Genomic DNA, 15,084 nt, shown 5'->3' on the forward strand with positions numbered 1-15,084 from the left:
TTAAAAATGTTAGCAAGATAAAAGACATAGGTAGGATAGAGGTATAGACTTGTTTGTTGTTTTGATGGATGAGACATATGAAGGAATCGACTGTGGGCCATTGTGTGAGGGTAATTGGTGTATCAGTCAGACGTAACGAGGAGTAACTAGCGGCGTGTCATGGGTAATTATACTGCCATACTGTTGTTACACCGGACCCCTCCCCCCGTCTGTGTGTGTGTGTGTGTGTGTGTGTGTGTGTGTGTGTGTGTGCAGACGGTCCGGTGTACACATAACCTTTTCCTCTACGTTAAAATTATATCCACCATCTCACTTGCAGCCCAGCGAACTTTTTCTTTTTTTTTTATTGGAGTCGGATATTTCACTTGGCCTCTTCACTGCCACACATACCGTTTAAAGTGAGTAATGACCGTGGCAAGAAAATAAAACAGTGAAATAAAACACCAATAAAACAGCGTCTTGGTGTTGATGGGTGTATGTAATATCTGTATTTTCGAAGTCACTTGCGCCTCGTTACTGCCTATATTGTTTTAGTAAATTTTCTTTTTTAGGCCTTTGTTAAATACCTTTTCCTAGTTCGTCGCTAATCTGTCTCGTTCCTTCTTATTGCTTCCTTTTCCCTTAACGATATTTTTATGTTCTTCCCATTCTCACCGTTTTCTTCATTCACACTTTGGGTTATCTTTCTTATCACATTGTTGATTCTGGAGTTTCTTTTTATATTTTCATGTATTCTTACCTTGCCATCGTGTCAGTTGTCCACCACACCCCCTTCACTCATTACTTTCTTGCCATCAGTACTTTTCCTTCTCCCATATCTCCTTCCCACTGTTCCTTCTCTCCCTCCTGTCCCTTTCCCTTCTCCACACATTTCCCCTTCTTTTCGCTTTCCCCCAACCCTTTTCCTTCCCTTCATTTCTTTCTGCCTCCCACTACTTTGCCGTGGGTCACTCCTTTACATCCTCTTACATAGCTTCTCCTTCCTCCCAACTCCATCACTCCCACTGAATCTCCTTCACCATCTCAGTCTCCATCTCTCCTGCTGATATTCCGGCGTATGTTTCCTCCTCCACTCCCTTCCAATATCATCCCACTCTTTAAATTCCGTGCCATAACTTTCCTTACTCCAACTAAATTGTCCCCTTCCCAAAGGTACATGCTTGTCTACCTCCAACTCACCCCCCTTTCAAAATCATCTACCCCCACCTCCATTACTTTCCTCTCCAGCTAAGTTATTCCTCACCCTCGTCCCTGCCTATCACACATTCCTTCAGTCACCCTATCCACAATTCCCATTCTACTCTCACAACTGTTTCCCTCATAATCCCCCTTGTCATTCCTTCTACTCCCCTCCTGTTCCACCCCTACCAGACATCGCCATCCCTTCCCCTTCCCTCCCACATCTCCGCATCTTACCCCCTTCCCTGCCACATTCTCCACCATACTCCCTGTCTTCCATTTTCCTCCTTACTTCCTTCCCACATCTCTCCTTACTCTTTTCCTCACCGCCTCCTGTCAACTCCCCACCCCCATCTCCTCTGTAGCGGATAGATTAGTTTTGTTAGTTACAGCCTTCCCTATACCGAACAGCCACGAAAAGACCAACAGGTCTGTTGCTGTTTGCTTTCCTTTGTACTCCTCCTCTTTCTCTGTTCCCTTCTACCTCCGTAAACTCCCCTCCCTAACATACCCCTATCCCCGTCGCTCTCCTCCTTCCATATAACACTCCTCCCATCCTCCTCCTACTAATTCTCTTCTTCCCCTTCTGTTCCTCCAACTCTCCTCCCTCATCCCCTCCTGTAACATACCCTTCTCCTCCACTTACTCTTTCCCCTCCCCCACCTCCTACCGTCTTCCCCTTCCACTCCTCTTACTCTCTTCCCCATCTTTTCCTCTTACTTTCTTCCCCTTTCATTCTGTTTACTCTCGATCCCTACCATTTTCGTATTCTTTTTCCATCCCTTCCTCCTACCCCTTTCCTCTTCCCCTCTCTCTTTTCTTATTCTTTTCCCCTTCCCCCTTCCTATCCCTGTCCTTTTTCTCTCCTACCCTTAGTCCTTCCTTTTACTCCTCTCCCTCCCCCCTTCCCCCAGCCCCTCGGTGAAGCAATCTACCAGTAAGATCAAAGGAACAAATTTGCCTCGGCCATTAAGCGTGTGAGGAGGGGGGAGGGGGATTCTGAAAGAGAGAGAGAGAGAGAGAGAGAGAGAGAGAGAGAGAGCTGGAATGATAAAAGGAAAAGGAATGTTAGATAATTGAAGACAGAGAAAATAGGAGAGAGAAGGACGGGCATGACCAGGTGGGATGAGAGATGAAGAGAAGGGTGAAATGCGGGACAGGGAGAGGAACTTTTAGAAGAAAGGAGGGAGACGAGTGATGAAAGGAAATGGTGAGGATAGAAAAGAACTTTTTTTTTTTTTTAATGCAGAAATAAGAATACATTTAACAGCTTGCAACATTTGTTCTTTCCTGCTGATAAAACTGTAAAAATCAGATTCAAGACTCGTTCGTTTCAAGATGCCTGTCCGTTTTGCTTTTAAATGACTTGACGATTGTAGGCAGTGGCACTGGCAGACTGATGGAGCCTGTTCCCTAGCTGACCAGTTGCATACATGAAAGACTGAGAGTAATGGCTGACTTATGCATTAGAGAGCTGGACGGAAGAGGGAAAGGAGTGTGTTGCAAGCTTCGTGCCAACCATAATGGTGAAAGAACTCTCCGGGTGAGGGAAGAGGGATAACGAAAAGAAAAAGTGGATGGAGGGAGAGAAGAGAAGGAAGAAGGAAGGGGAAGGGGAGGAAAAAGTGGATGGAGGGGACAGGAGAAGGAAGAAGGAGGAAGAAGGAAGAGGAGAGGAAGAAAGAAGTGGATAGAGAGGAAGAGAAGAAAAGAAGTGGAAGGGGCAAGACAGAAAAAAAAGAATTGTAGGAATGGGGAGAATGAGAATAGATGTGGATTGGGATGGAAGTAAAGGCAATGGAGGGAGGGGGAACAAGGGGAGGAAAAAACATGAAGAGAGGAGGAAAGAAGTGGAAGAAGAGGAAGTGGGAGCACAGAAACTGAGGGAGGTAAAGCTATGAGTAAAGGATAAAGGTGGAAGGGTGGCAGGGTGTGCATGTGGGTCAGGGTGGGAGCTGTGAAATTGTGAGTTGCAGGGTGTAACGCCGACGTGATGGTGGGAGGTGAGGGGAAAATGGCTGTTCTCTCTCTCTCTCACACACACACACACACACACACACATTTATACTCATAGGTCGAGGGAGATTGAGGTGGGGTGTATGGGTGGGCTCATGTGACACCTGCGCGTTGTTAAAGTTGTTTATTGTTGACTGCTGCACCTTCACAATTAGGCAGAACTACTCCGACCCAGCATCAGGCCACAACACCTCTGAGGGATAATATATTGTAGTATTGGCTCATAAATGTTTAATCCATGGAGAACGTAGGCTGCATGTACCCTTCACTGTGTTTATATTACAAGTCCCGACCTGTATTCTTAATCCCTCATGTGCGCATCTCATCATCTCTGCAACACCTTTCTTCAGTCCATCCCTCTGCCATGGTTCACTCTTACTCACTTCCACTCCCCACCTACCATCACCACGTGCTCTTTTAGGGGCAGTGTGTCCAGGCATCGTGAAGTTAGTTGATTGATCTTGATTTTGTTTTTCTTTTATTCTGCTCTCTGTGGAAGGTACAACTTTTACTAGCTTTTAGTCACTGTTTTTTTCTTTCTGTGAAGAAGTTAAAAGTATAATGAAGCAATGCCGGTAATATAATTTGTCGTAAGATCGGTAATGATGATGATGATGATGATAATTATAATAATAATAATAATAATAATAATGATAATAATAATGAAAAATATACTACAAAATCATCATAATCAGGTGCATCAGGTAGTGGAAACCTAAATAATGTACCATCTCGTACTTGACCCCTGTCTGTACTCCAGTTCCAGTGGCTGAGAGCGAGAGGCTCCATGGCGTACCCTGTTTTTTACTCGGGGAACTTGAGCTGGATTTAGACCGGAGTAGATAGGGTAAGACGGGTTGGAGGGGGTGATTAATGAGGGTAATTATAGGGATGGGGAGAAGGCAGGATGGAGGGTAATTAGTCTCCGGGCCGTAACTGGTAATGGGGGCTTAATGAGCATTGCCCTATAATGGACGTGTTGTTAGCGCGCTGGTACGGCTGAAGATGGCCGTGAAGGGGTGATTGGTGACAGAGTGAGCAAGGGTACGATGAGAGAGAGAGAGAGAGAGAGGACTAGTTTATGTGTATATGGAATGTGTGTACGTGAGGAGGCAGGTGTGTGAAGTGTACAGGTGGAGGAATAGGAAGCCCCACCAGTGCAACCTTCTTCCCCTCCCCCCCTTGCCTCAGTCTCACTTGTTTAACTTTCTTAGTGCGTTGCTGTCACTTCTGCTCCTAGCCCATTGTACCAGCTTCCACTCCCTCCTTCACTCATACCTACTTACACACACTCATTCGCCACCTCCATCCCCTCTCAAAACCACCTCCACTCACTTTCAGCCACTGCCCTATCTACTTCACTCAAATATACCTCTACTCGCTCGTTTACTGTAACCCACTTCCACTCATTTACTGTAACCACTTCCACTGGCTCTTTCACTCTAACCCACATCTCTCTCTTTCACTCCTACCCACCTCCTCCCACCTTTTCATTTTGCTCTACTACTTTTCACTCTCACTCTTACTCACCTCCACTCACTCTCACCCACCACCACCTACTCTTTCACCCTTACCCACCGCCTCAGTCCCTCCTGCATTCACTTTCATCTACTTTTATTCACTTTCACTTTCACTCAGTGCTGTTCATTGACACTTTCAGGTACATCCACTCACACTCTCTCTAAGCCACTTCCACTCACTGTTTCACTGTAACCAACTTCCACTCATTCACCCTTAACCACTTCCACTCACTTTAATTCTCACCCACCACTCATTTTTTTCAATCTAACAAACTTCCACTCACTAACTCTTACCCACTTCCACTCACTTTCACTCTCACTCATTCTTTCATATAACCCACTTACTCCAAATCTTATCCACGTCCACTCCCTGTCACTTTGCTTCCCCTCCACCACAGATGGTAGGGTAGACCACTGATGGTAGTATCACAGCGTCCATCCCGGCCTGGGGCAGGGAACAGTTTTGGGGTATAGATTTCAGTAACATTTTCAGATTCCTGTGACTCTAAACCAGCTAAATAATATCGTGTGGCGTTAACTAGAATAGGATAATAGAGTTCTCCCAACCATGGCTGGGTTAATGGTGACAGTATTAACAATGTCAGGTTCCGGTGATTCTCAGTAGAAAAACATTGTGTGACGTTAGCAGTAATACACGTTACAATTGTCTCGACCATGATGTTAATAATTTGTTCCTCAAGACCCAACATGTCACAGACAACGCTATAATACCACGTTGTTTGTTTGTTTAATTTCCGAGTCTGCGCCACTTAGGCCTAACCAACACCAAGGATTGTCGTAAGTTTATAGTTATGTGGCTGGATGCACCCGGTAGGCCTCTGTGTGTGTGTGTGTGTGTGTGTGTGTGTGTGTGTGTGTGTTTAATTACATGTTCCTGTGTGTTTTATTGCCTGATTGTATCTCAGTGCAATTATCTATTTTTGTAGATCTGCTTGCATTTATCGGTTTTTTGTCTCCCGGTAATTGTGTGTGTGTGTGTGTGTGTGTGTGTGTGTGTGTGTGTGTGTGTGTGTGTGTGTGTGTGTGTGTGTGTGCGCGCGCGCTTGTCATTGTGTGTGTGCTTAAATGTGTCAGTATGTTTATGTTTCTCTGTGTATGTTAGCGTGTGTGTCTGCTTCTGTGTGCCTGTCACCTCAAGCCACGGTAAACCAACAGCTGAAGATGAAGTGGTGGCAGGGGAGACAGTAAAGGAGGAGGGGGTGGCTGAAGGAGGAGGGGCAGGGGAAAGGATGGTAGGGTGATTAGAGGGAGGAAGAAGGGGCAGGATGATGGGGAAGCGCGATGGGGAGGAAAAAAAGAAAGGGTGATTTAAGGGAGGAGGGAAGAAAGAGGGGAAGAAAGAGGTGATCAGTTGGGGAATGCAAAGGTAGGGCGAAGGGAGGGGGAGAAAGGTTTGTGGGATGATTGTGGGAAGCAGAGGGTGGGGTGATGGGGATGGTGGGAAGGAATGAGGGGAGGAAAGGTTTGAGTGATGAGGTTGGGGCTGGAGGGGAATATGGGTAGGAAAGGGAGGTAGAATGACTGGGGGGGGGTGGGGATGAAAGAGTTTGGTGACGGAGATGGGGTGGGGAGGAATGAGTGGTGGGTGGGGGTTGGGTGGAAAGAGAGTGTGAGATTTATCGTGAGTGGTGCCATTAAAGAGCCACCTCTTCCCTCACGCCACCCCTGCATTATTAATATTAGCATCGTAAACTATGACCCGCCGACATGTCATAAAAGTACCCCCGCTAATACCAATACACAGTCCTGTATGAGACAGCCCTAGCATGTATTCAATATGGACAGCGGGTGTTAGCGCCGAAGTGGTGACATGTGGAGGTGTAGGAGGACTACTGGGCCTTGGGATAGGCTACTGCCCCCGAGATATAGGCCCTGAAGCCTTTGCCCAGAGTCGGACACATAAAAAAAAAAAAAAAAAAAAAAAACTACCGCCACAGGAACGGTTCGGGGAAGACGGGCGGAGGATGAAATGGTGTGGAAGAGGAAGGTGGACAGGCAAAGGTGCTGGAGAGAGGAGGTAGAGAGGAAGGAAGGTAGAAGTGGGCTGATTACAAACAGAAAAGGATATGGAAGAGTCAGTGGGATGGGACGAGAAAGATGGTGTTGAGACAAGGCAGGGAGGGTATTGAAGGAAAAGGAGGTTTGGAAGAATGAGGGGAAGGATGTTCAGGGCATGATGAAGATGAGAAATGTGGAGGACGAAGATGATGAAGATGGAGAAATGAAGGAAAGATCAGAATGTCAGAATGCGAAACTCGGAAGAAAGAAGAGAGTGATATTGAAGGGCTTGTACAGAATCGTAGGGAGGGAACAGGAGATAAAGGTAAAGGAGTGAAAAAGAGGAAACATAAGATTTGGAAGGAGTATAAAGTAGAAGGAATGAGGGATGTCAGGGGGGTGGTGTGGAAAAAGAAGAGGAGTGAGATAAGGTAGTGGAGAGCCGCGAAGGTGGTGGAGAAGGAAGGGGAGAGAAGAAGAGTACGGAAGAAGGGAAATAAAAGTAGGAAGATAGGGAGAAGGGGAGGGGTGGTGTTGAGGAGGGAGATTAACGAGCGAAAATGCTAGAGAGAGAGATAAATAGAGAAGAAAGGGAAGGTAGAGGTGGGAGTGTAAGAAAGGAAGAGTTTGGATGGTGAGGGGTTGATGTAGAAAAGAGAGGCTCAGAGGCAAGATGCAGAAGGGAGGTTGAAGTAGAAAAATGGAGCAAAGAAATGGAGAAATTTTGAAATGTTGATGTGGAAAGGAACGAAGATAGGGAGAGGAAGTAGGGGGAGAAAGAATTTAGTGAAAGAGGGAGTAGGGAAGATGGAGAAAGGGGGAGGGAAGTTGGTGGAGTTAAGAGGAGGGGGAAGAGAAGAGGGGAATGGGGGTTCTCGAAAAGTGGAAGAGGGGAGGGGGATTGTGATGGATGGTATATATGGAATTATGGTGAATAGGATGGTGGAAGGGAGGCAGGAGTTGTGTGAAAGAAAAGTGGTGAATGCTTAAAAATTTGGAAGGGATAGATGAATATAGATAGATATAAATAGATAGGTAGATAGATATAGGTAGATATAGATAGACAGGTAGATAGAGATTACACACACACACACACACACACACACACACACACACACACACACACACACACACACACACACACACACACACACACACACACACACACAGGAAATGGGAGAACTGGGCGTGGATTGCAAAAAATAATAATATACAGTAGAGTAAGAAATGACGTAACAGGAAGAGTAGGCAAGTGGATGTGGAATGGCTGGAAAGAGGGGGAGTGGAGTGGGTGGAGGAGAGTGGCTGAAGTGTAGGAAGAGTAGCGTGAGTGGAGGGAAGCTGAAGTGTTTTAATTTAGGAAGAGGGATCGGGTTGAAGTGTAGAGAGATATTGGCAGGGTGAAGGAGAACAAGGAGGGGGAAGTGAATAAAGTTGAGAGAGAGAGAGAGAGAGAGAGAAATCGATGAGAATGGTATGACTAGTTGGAACAAGACAAAGACCTATGGAGGGAAACTGGTCGAAGGGAGAGAGAAAAATGAGAGAAAGGCAATTTGGAGGGTGAAAAGGTGGAGGAGAGAAAGAGGGGAGAAGAGAGGAGAGGGGAAAAATGAGGAGAGGGGAGAGACTAAGAGGTAGAGGGGCGAGTGCTAGCAAGATTGATTGTTGCTGAGAAATACGGAGAGTTAAAAAAAAAAGGAGAGTGGAGATGGGGAAGACAGGACGAGGAGGGGATGAAGGGAAGAGGGGAGAATGTAGAATGGAAGAATGGAAAACAGGGATCAAAAATTGTTTAAAGGCGGAAGAGAGAGAGAGAGAGAGAGAGAGAGAGAGAGAGAGAGATGACAGGAAGAAGGGAAAGGATGGGAAGGTCGAAATGGAAAAGTGAAGATGGAATGGAAAGACAGTTTGAATTAGATGTTAGATTGGACTTGAGATGGATGAAAGGAAGAGAAGAGGGAATCAGACAGGAAGAGGGAGGGTAGAATAGAAGGAAATGGAGTGGGTATCTTAAGTTGGTTAATGGGAAAAGAAAGGGAGGATGAAAGGAAGAGAACGGTGAGAGGGATGGAGGGAGGGATACATCAGAGAGTGAGGATGGGATGATAACGAAAAGAGTAGGATGGAAGAAAGAGGGATGAGACGAAGAGGAGAGAGGGAGGGGGAAAGGAAAAAGTAATGATGGGGTGGAAGGAAAGAGGATAGGGGTTGGAAAATATTGAAGAGAGGAAGAGAGAGGGATGAGGTGAAGAGGATGTAGGGATATAGGAAGGAAGGAATAAATGAAATTGTTAGGATGGGAGAGAGGGATGGAAAGAATTTCTCTGAGAGAGAGAGAGAGAGAGAGAGGGAGAGGGAAGAGCAAGAATGAGATAGAAGGAAAGATAATATGGATCGGGAAAATTGAGAGGAAGATGGTGGAGGGAGAGATAAATGGAAGAATGGGTATGAAATGAAAGGAAAGCGAATAGGTTTGAAGAATGTTAAAGGGATAAAGAGAAAATGTGGAGGAGAAGAGGAGGGAAGGTAGTAGAGGTATGGGAGGGAGAGGAAGGAAAAGAACGAAAGAGAATAGTGATCAGAAAATGTTAGCGCGGAAGAGAGAATGAAAGGGAGAGGAGTAGATAGAGGGGGAGTAAATGGGAGAGAAAGGTTGGAATAGAAGGAGAGGGAAGGGACACAGGAATTTGTTAATACTGTCGTGATTGGGACGGTTCTGGAATTCTTTTCCAGCTAACGCCAGATGTATATATTCAACTGAATGAATCGCTGGAGCCGGAGAGTGTTAATACTGTTATCATTGACCTTCTCATCGTCGTGAGAGGGTTAACAGTGTATTCCAACTGACGCCAAAGTTGAGTAAGTCGTAGGAGCCTGAGTAGACCACACATATTTTTGTCTTTCTTATAAGATTTTAGTCAGCTGAGGAAGAACCTGTCGACATGAAGGGGTTAGAAATTATCGGTTAATCGTTTCACTAGGGCGATGATATTTCTTGTTCAGTCTTGCCGCCCCCAGTAAATTCGTGTTGCAGCTTAGGAATGATCTCTCGTATAAAAACATTTAAAGAGGCGCAAAAGAAGCTCGAAGCGCGGAAGATTCACAAGGGAGGGATTATAATGTAATGGAGAAAACAAAAGGGGACAAAAAATAAACTAATGATTGCAAAAAGAAAAATGGTAAATGAAGATAAAAGGAAGGAAGGAGAGATGGGAAGGGATACTATGGTGTGTGTGTGTGTGTGTGTGTGTGTGTGTGTGTGTGTGAGAGAGAAAGAGAGAGAGAGAGAGAGAGAGAGAGATAAGGAAGGTACAGTGGGAATGGGACAGAGAGACTTGGGGTGAAACAGTGGCGTGTCACCCTGCACGCTAGCCTACCTTCCCTCACCCTCCCCTTCCGTCCTTTCTTCCCTCTCCTGCCCTCCCCTCCCCTCCCCTCTTCTCTCAGCTATCTTGAGTTTATTTCCCTTCCTCTCTCCTCTGCCACTTCTTTCCCTTCGTTTCTGTCTTCCCGTCCCTCCACAAAACTAACTTCTCTGCCATCTCCTGACTTCCTCAGACTTGTCCTCTGTCTGTCTGTCTGTCTGTCTGTCTGTCTCTCTCTCTCTCTCTCTCTCTCTCTCTCTCTCTCTCTCTCTCTCTCTCTCTCTCACTCGTCTTCCAATCCCTGCTTAATACTTCCATTCGTGAACCTTTCCCACCCATCATTTCCCTTCTCTCCTCCCCTTCCCTCTGCATTCAAGCACTTCATGCTTTCCTCTCCTCAGTTTACTCTCGTCTCTTTCCTTACTTACTTTCTGGATTCCTCTTTTCTTCCTTCCTTCCTCCCCTCCTTACCTCCTACTCTCCTTCTTCCCATTTTTTCCTTTTTCGTCCTCACCTTTTATTCTCCCTTTTTCGTTTACATATTCCGGTTGTGCGCTTTTCTCTTCCCTTCTATTCATTTTTCTGTTCTCTAATTTTCTCTTCTCTTTCTTGTTCACCGTGTCTCCTCTTTCCTTCTCTTCTCATCCATTCTCACCTTCCACTTCTCTTCCATTATCTTTTCCCTTTCTTGCTGACCTTTTCTCCTCTTCTCGTCCCTTCTTCCTTCTATTCTTCCTTTCCCTCTTCAACCCCTCTCCCCTCTTCTGTTCCCCACATCCCCCTCCTCCTCCCCATTCTTGTTCCTGTCGTACACTCTTTCCCATCTTTTCTTCTCTTCCCTTCCTTCCTCACCCTCTCGTGTTCTTCCATCCCCTTCTTCCCTTCATCGTTCACTTGTTCCAGCTTTCTCCTCTTCCCTTCTCCTGTATAACTCTCCTTCTTTTGCCCATCCCTCGCCTCGTCTCTTCCATTCTTTGTTCACTTTCTCCTCTCTCCCCTATTCTCTTAATATTTTCATCATTACTAGATTTTCTCTTTTTCCCCCTTCCCACTGCCCTCCATCTCCCCTCTAACTAGGCCTAAGTTTTCCCTCCCCTCCCCCTCCTCTTCTTTCCTTCCTTCCATCTCTCCTCTCCTCCCATCTTTCACACTGTCTACTGTAATTCACTTCTCCCCCTCCCCCCCTGCTCTTCTCCCTCTCCTTTTTATTTCTCTCTCTCTCTCTCTCTCTCTCTCTCTCTCTCTCTCTCTTTTCCGCCACTCTTTCTCACTGTCTACGCTGATTAAGTTCTATCTTTCCCTCGCGTCTTACTAATTTCCCTTCTTCCAACATGTCTTACTCCCCCCCATTTCGCCCCCCTTCCTCCTCCTCCCCCTCTTGCCGTTATCGAAGGAGCTTTATTATCGCACCAGAGAAAGTGGATTTAATTTGAGTGTGCAAGTAGGCCGAATCACCCACGAGAGAGAGAGAGAGAGAGAGAGAGAGAGAGAGAGAGAGAGAGAGAGAGAGAGAGAGAGAAGGTAAGACAATGAAAAAAGAAGGAGTATGAATAAAGTGAGAGGGGAGATAAGACGATAAAGAAGAGAAATGAAAGGAAGAGAAAAGAGAGGACGGGGGTAGGAGAGGGAAAGAGAGAGAGAGGGGGAGGGGAGGGAAAAGAATAGCGGGGGAGAATGCTGAGAGGAGAATAAAGAGATTTAGGGGAGAGAAGAGAAAAGAGTGAGAAATGGGGGAGGGTAGAAATGAGACAAAGCGGGAGAGACGAGAACAGAGAGGAAGAAGGGAGGGAAGACAATAGACAGGAAGAGGGAAGGGGAGAGAATAAAGCGGAGGAAGGTGATAGAGAGAGGGGAGTGAATAGGGAGTGGAAGAAGGGAGGACACGAGTAAAAATAAGGGGAGGTTAGAGAGAAATGGTTAATGAGAGAGAGAGAGAGAGAGAGAGAGGGTTAATAAAGAGAAGGATGCATGAAAGAGAAGAGATGATGAGAGAACTGAGAAAGAATAAGGAGAAAGGTTATAGGGGAGCAAGAGAGTAAGATATAATAGTCTCTCTCTCTCTCTCTCTCTCTCTCTCTCTCTCTCTCTCTCTCTCTCTCTCTCTCTCTCTCTCTCTCTCTCTCTCTCTCTCTCTCTCTCTCTCTCTCTCTCTCTCTCTCTCTCTCCTTTAGCCTGTGTTGTTTCTTTCCTTTTATGAAACTCGTCACGCTGGTTCAGGCCAGGGCGGGCGGCGTCATTATATCACAACGCAGAGTAAATATTTTCCTGACCCTTTCCTCCCTCAGTGTCATTTTTTTTTTTAATTTATATATTTTTTCCCCTACAATAAAAAGTGGACAGTAAGGTGTTGTGAGGTCAGGGGGTTTTGTCATTGAGGTGGTCGGGTTGGGTTGGGTTTGTTCGTGTGTGTGTGTGTGTGTGTGTGTGTGTGTGTGTGTGTGTGTGTGTGGAGGATGGTTGTAGGACTTTAAAATGATGCGTACTTACTCAAAAACACATACACACAAGTACACTCCCGTACACACACACACAAACACGCACACGTGCTTGTCTTAGATGAGCACATTCCTTCGTGTACTTGTGATCTCCAGTCTGTTACACACACGTGACCAAAAGTTTCGAAGTGGATGGGGCTTGTTTTTTTGCCTTTTTGTGTTTTATCTGCGCATTAAAAAGATATTCATGATTTCTCTTTCACACACACACACACACACACACACACACCACTACCAACGTGCATTAGTGTGACGCCACAAGGATTCCGCCTTTACTACACTTGTACGGGAATTTGAGTGAGTGGGAGGAGAGGTAGGCCGAGAATGAGGTGGGAGGATCGTAAGGGTGGATTTGGATGGAATGAAGTAAATCTCTCTCTCTCTCTCTCTCTCTCTCTCTCTCTCTCTCTCTCTCTCTCTCTCTCTCTCTCTCTCAGGAGTAGCTATAATCCCACCCATTTTTCCCGACTCACATTTATAGTAGCATTTCCATATCATATTGTGGTGGAAGAGACATTTAGGAGATCAGGAATTATAGAGGTTTTTAGGAGTAATTTTAGGGCCAGTTTTAGGGTTAGTTTAAGGGGTCTATATTCGTGGTGAGGATGATGAGAGTGAGGCAGGGTAAGGCAGGGTGGGTGAGGCAGCTGTGGCGAGATAGGCATGGGGTGTGGGAGGGAGGGGGTAGCAGGGCCTTTTGCGTATACCTTCCTACTGCCTGTCCTTCCCTCCAGCCAACTTTCCTTCCTGCCTACTCCTCTCCTCTGCCTACCCCTCCCTCCGGCCTGCCCTTCTCCCCCGTCTACCCTTCCCTCAAACCTGCCCCTTCCACAGACCGACCTTTCCCTTCTGCCTACCCTACAGTTCCACCATCCCATCGTGTACCCGACTTTCTGTACATCTTTCTTTTCACTCAGAGTCCCTGCCTTCCTTTTCTCATTTCCTCTGCATGTTCCACTTCTTGTCCATCCTCCTCTCTTAACTCCTTCACTTTCTCTTCCTTACATTCCCTTATTCTCTCTTCGTCTCCTCTTTCCTCGTTCCCCTCCTGGGTTCCTTCATCTCTCTCTTATCTCGCCTTACCTCCCATTCTCGCTGCCCTTTCTTACCCTTTTGTCTCATTTACAGATTCACTCTCATTTACTCTTTCCCTTCCATCTCTCCTCTCTTCCCTCCCAGTTTCCCTCACATCGCTCTACCTCCAGATCTCTTTTCCATTTTCTTCCTTCGCCTTTTCTGTCTTTTTCTTCCTTTCTCCACTTTCTGCCTCTTACCGTTCCCTCTCCTGCTCTCACTTTTACTGCTTCACTTCTCCTAATTCTCTTTACCTCCTCCTCGCCTTCCAAATTATATTTTCCTTTTCCTCTCTCCACCCCTCCCTTCTGATTGTCCTCGCCCCCCTTGTTATTTTCCTATCATTCAATTTCCTCTTCCATCTCCTTTTCCCTCTCTCTCTCTCCTTCATATTTCCTTTTTCCTCCCCCTTTAAATTCCCCTTCCTATTTCCTCTCCATTTTCTCTCTTCCACCTTCCCCTCATTCGCCCCTCTTCCTTTCCCATTTTCCCTTCCCTCCCCTCGGCTTCTATCTCTTTTACCTTCCTTCTCCCCTCTCATTCCCCTCCCACCCCTTACCCCTGACCTCACTTTATGTTCGGTTTATGTGACCACCCGGTCTCAGGTGCTTTATATCTCCCCTCTCCCCTCCCCCTTCTTTCCTTCCCATTTGCTCCCTTCCCCTCCCCTTCCCTCCCCTCCCCTCCCCTCCCCTCCCCTCCCCTCCCTTTCTTTCCTCCTTCTTTTACATCCTAAAATCTTTCCCCCTTACTCCTCTCCCTTCGTTCTGATACCTTTATCCGTCGTTGCTTTCTCCATTCTCTCTCTCTCTCTCTCTCTCTCTCTCTCTCTCTCTCTCTCTCCGTTATTCGTTTCCTTGTCCCTTCCCTTCAACCTTCTTTCCTGTCTCCCTCATTCCTTCCTTTCCATCTCGCATCCTTCATTCTCTTCCTCCTCTTTGTATCGTCCTCATACAATTATTTCTTTCCATCCATCCTTCTTCTCTCCCTCCTTTGTGTGCCGCTCCCTACTCTCTTCCTTATTCGCTGTTCTCTCTTCATGATTCTTTCTCCCCCCCCCTCCTTTCTGACCTTTCCTCCTCCACCCCTTGCCCTCACCCACTGCTGTCCTCTTGCTACCTATTTCCTTCCATCTTGCCATAACGCCTACACCCTCTCCCCTCGCCCCAAACACCCACCCACATTGTTGGCCATTATTGTTCCCCTCTTCCTCCTACCCTCCTCTTTCCCCTTCCTCTTGCTATCTTCCTTCCCCTTCCTCCTGTCTTCTTTCCACTTCCTCCTGCCCTCCTCTTATCCCTTCCTGCTGCCCTCCTCTTTCTCCATCCTTTAACCCTCCTCTTCTCCCTTCCTCCTTTGTTCCTCTCACATTCCTCGTTTAGACTCTTTTTCCTTCCTCCCTTCCTGCCCCTCCCT

The sequence above is a fragment of the Coenobita brevimanus genome, chromosome 87 (genome assembly GCF_032717465.1).
Source record: "Coenobita brevimanus isolate Jiangsu-jjx chromosome 87, ASM3271746v2, whole genome shotgun sequence".
NCBI classification, from domain to species: Eukaryota; Metazoa; Arthropoda; class Malacostraca; order Decapoda; family Coenobitidae; genus Coenobita; species Coenobita brevimanus.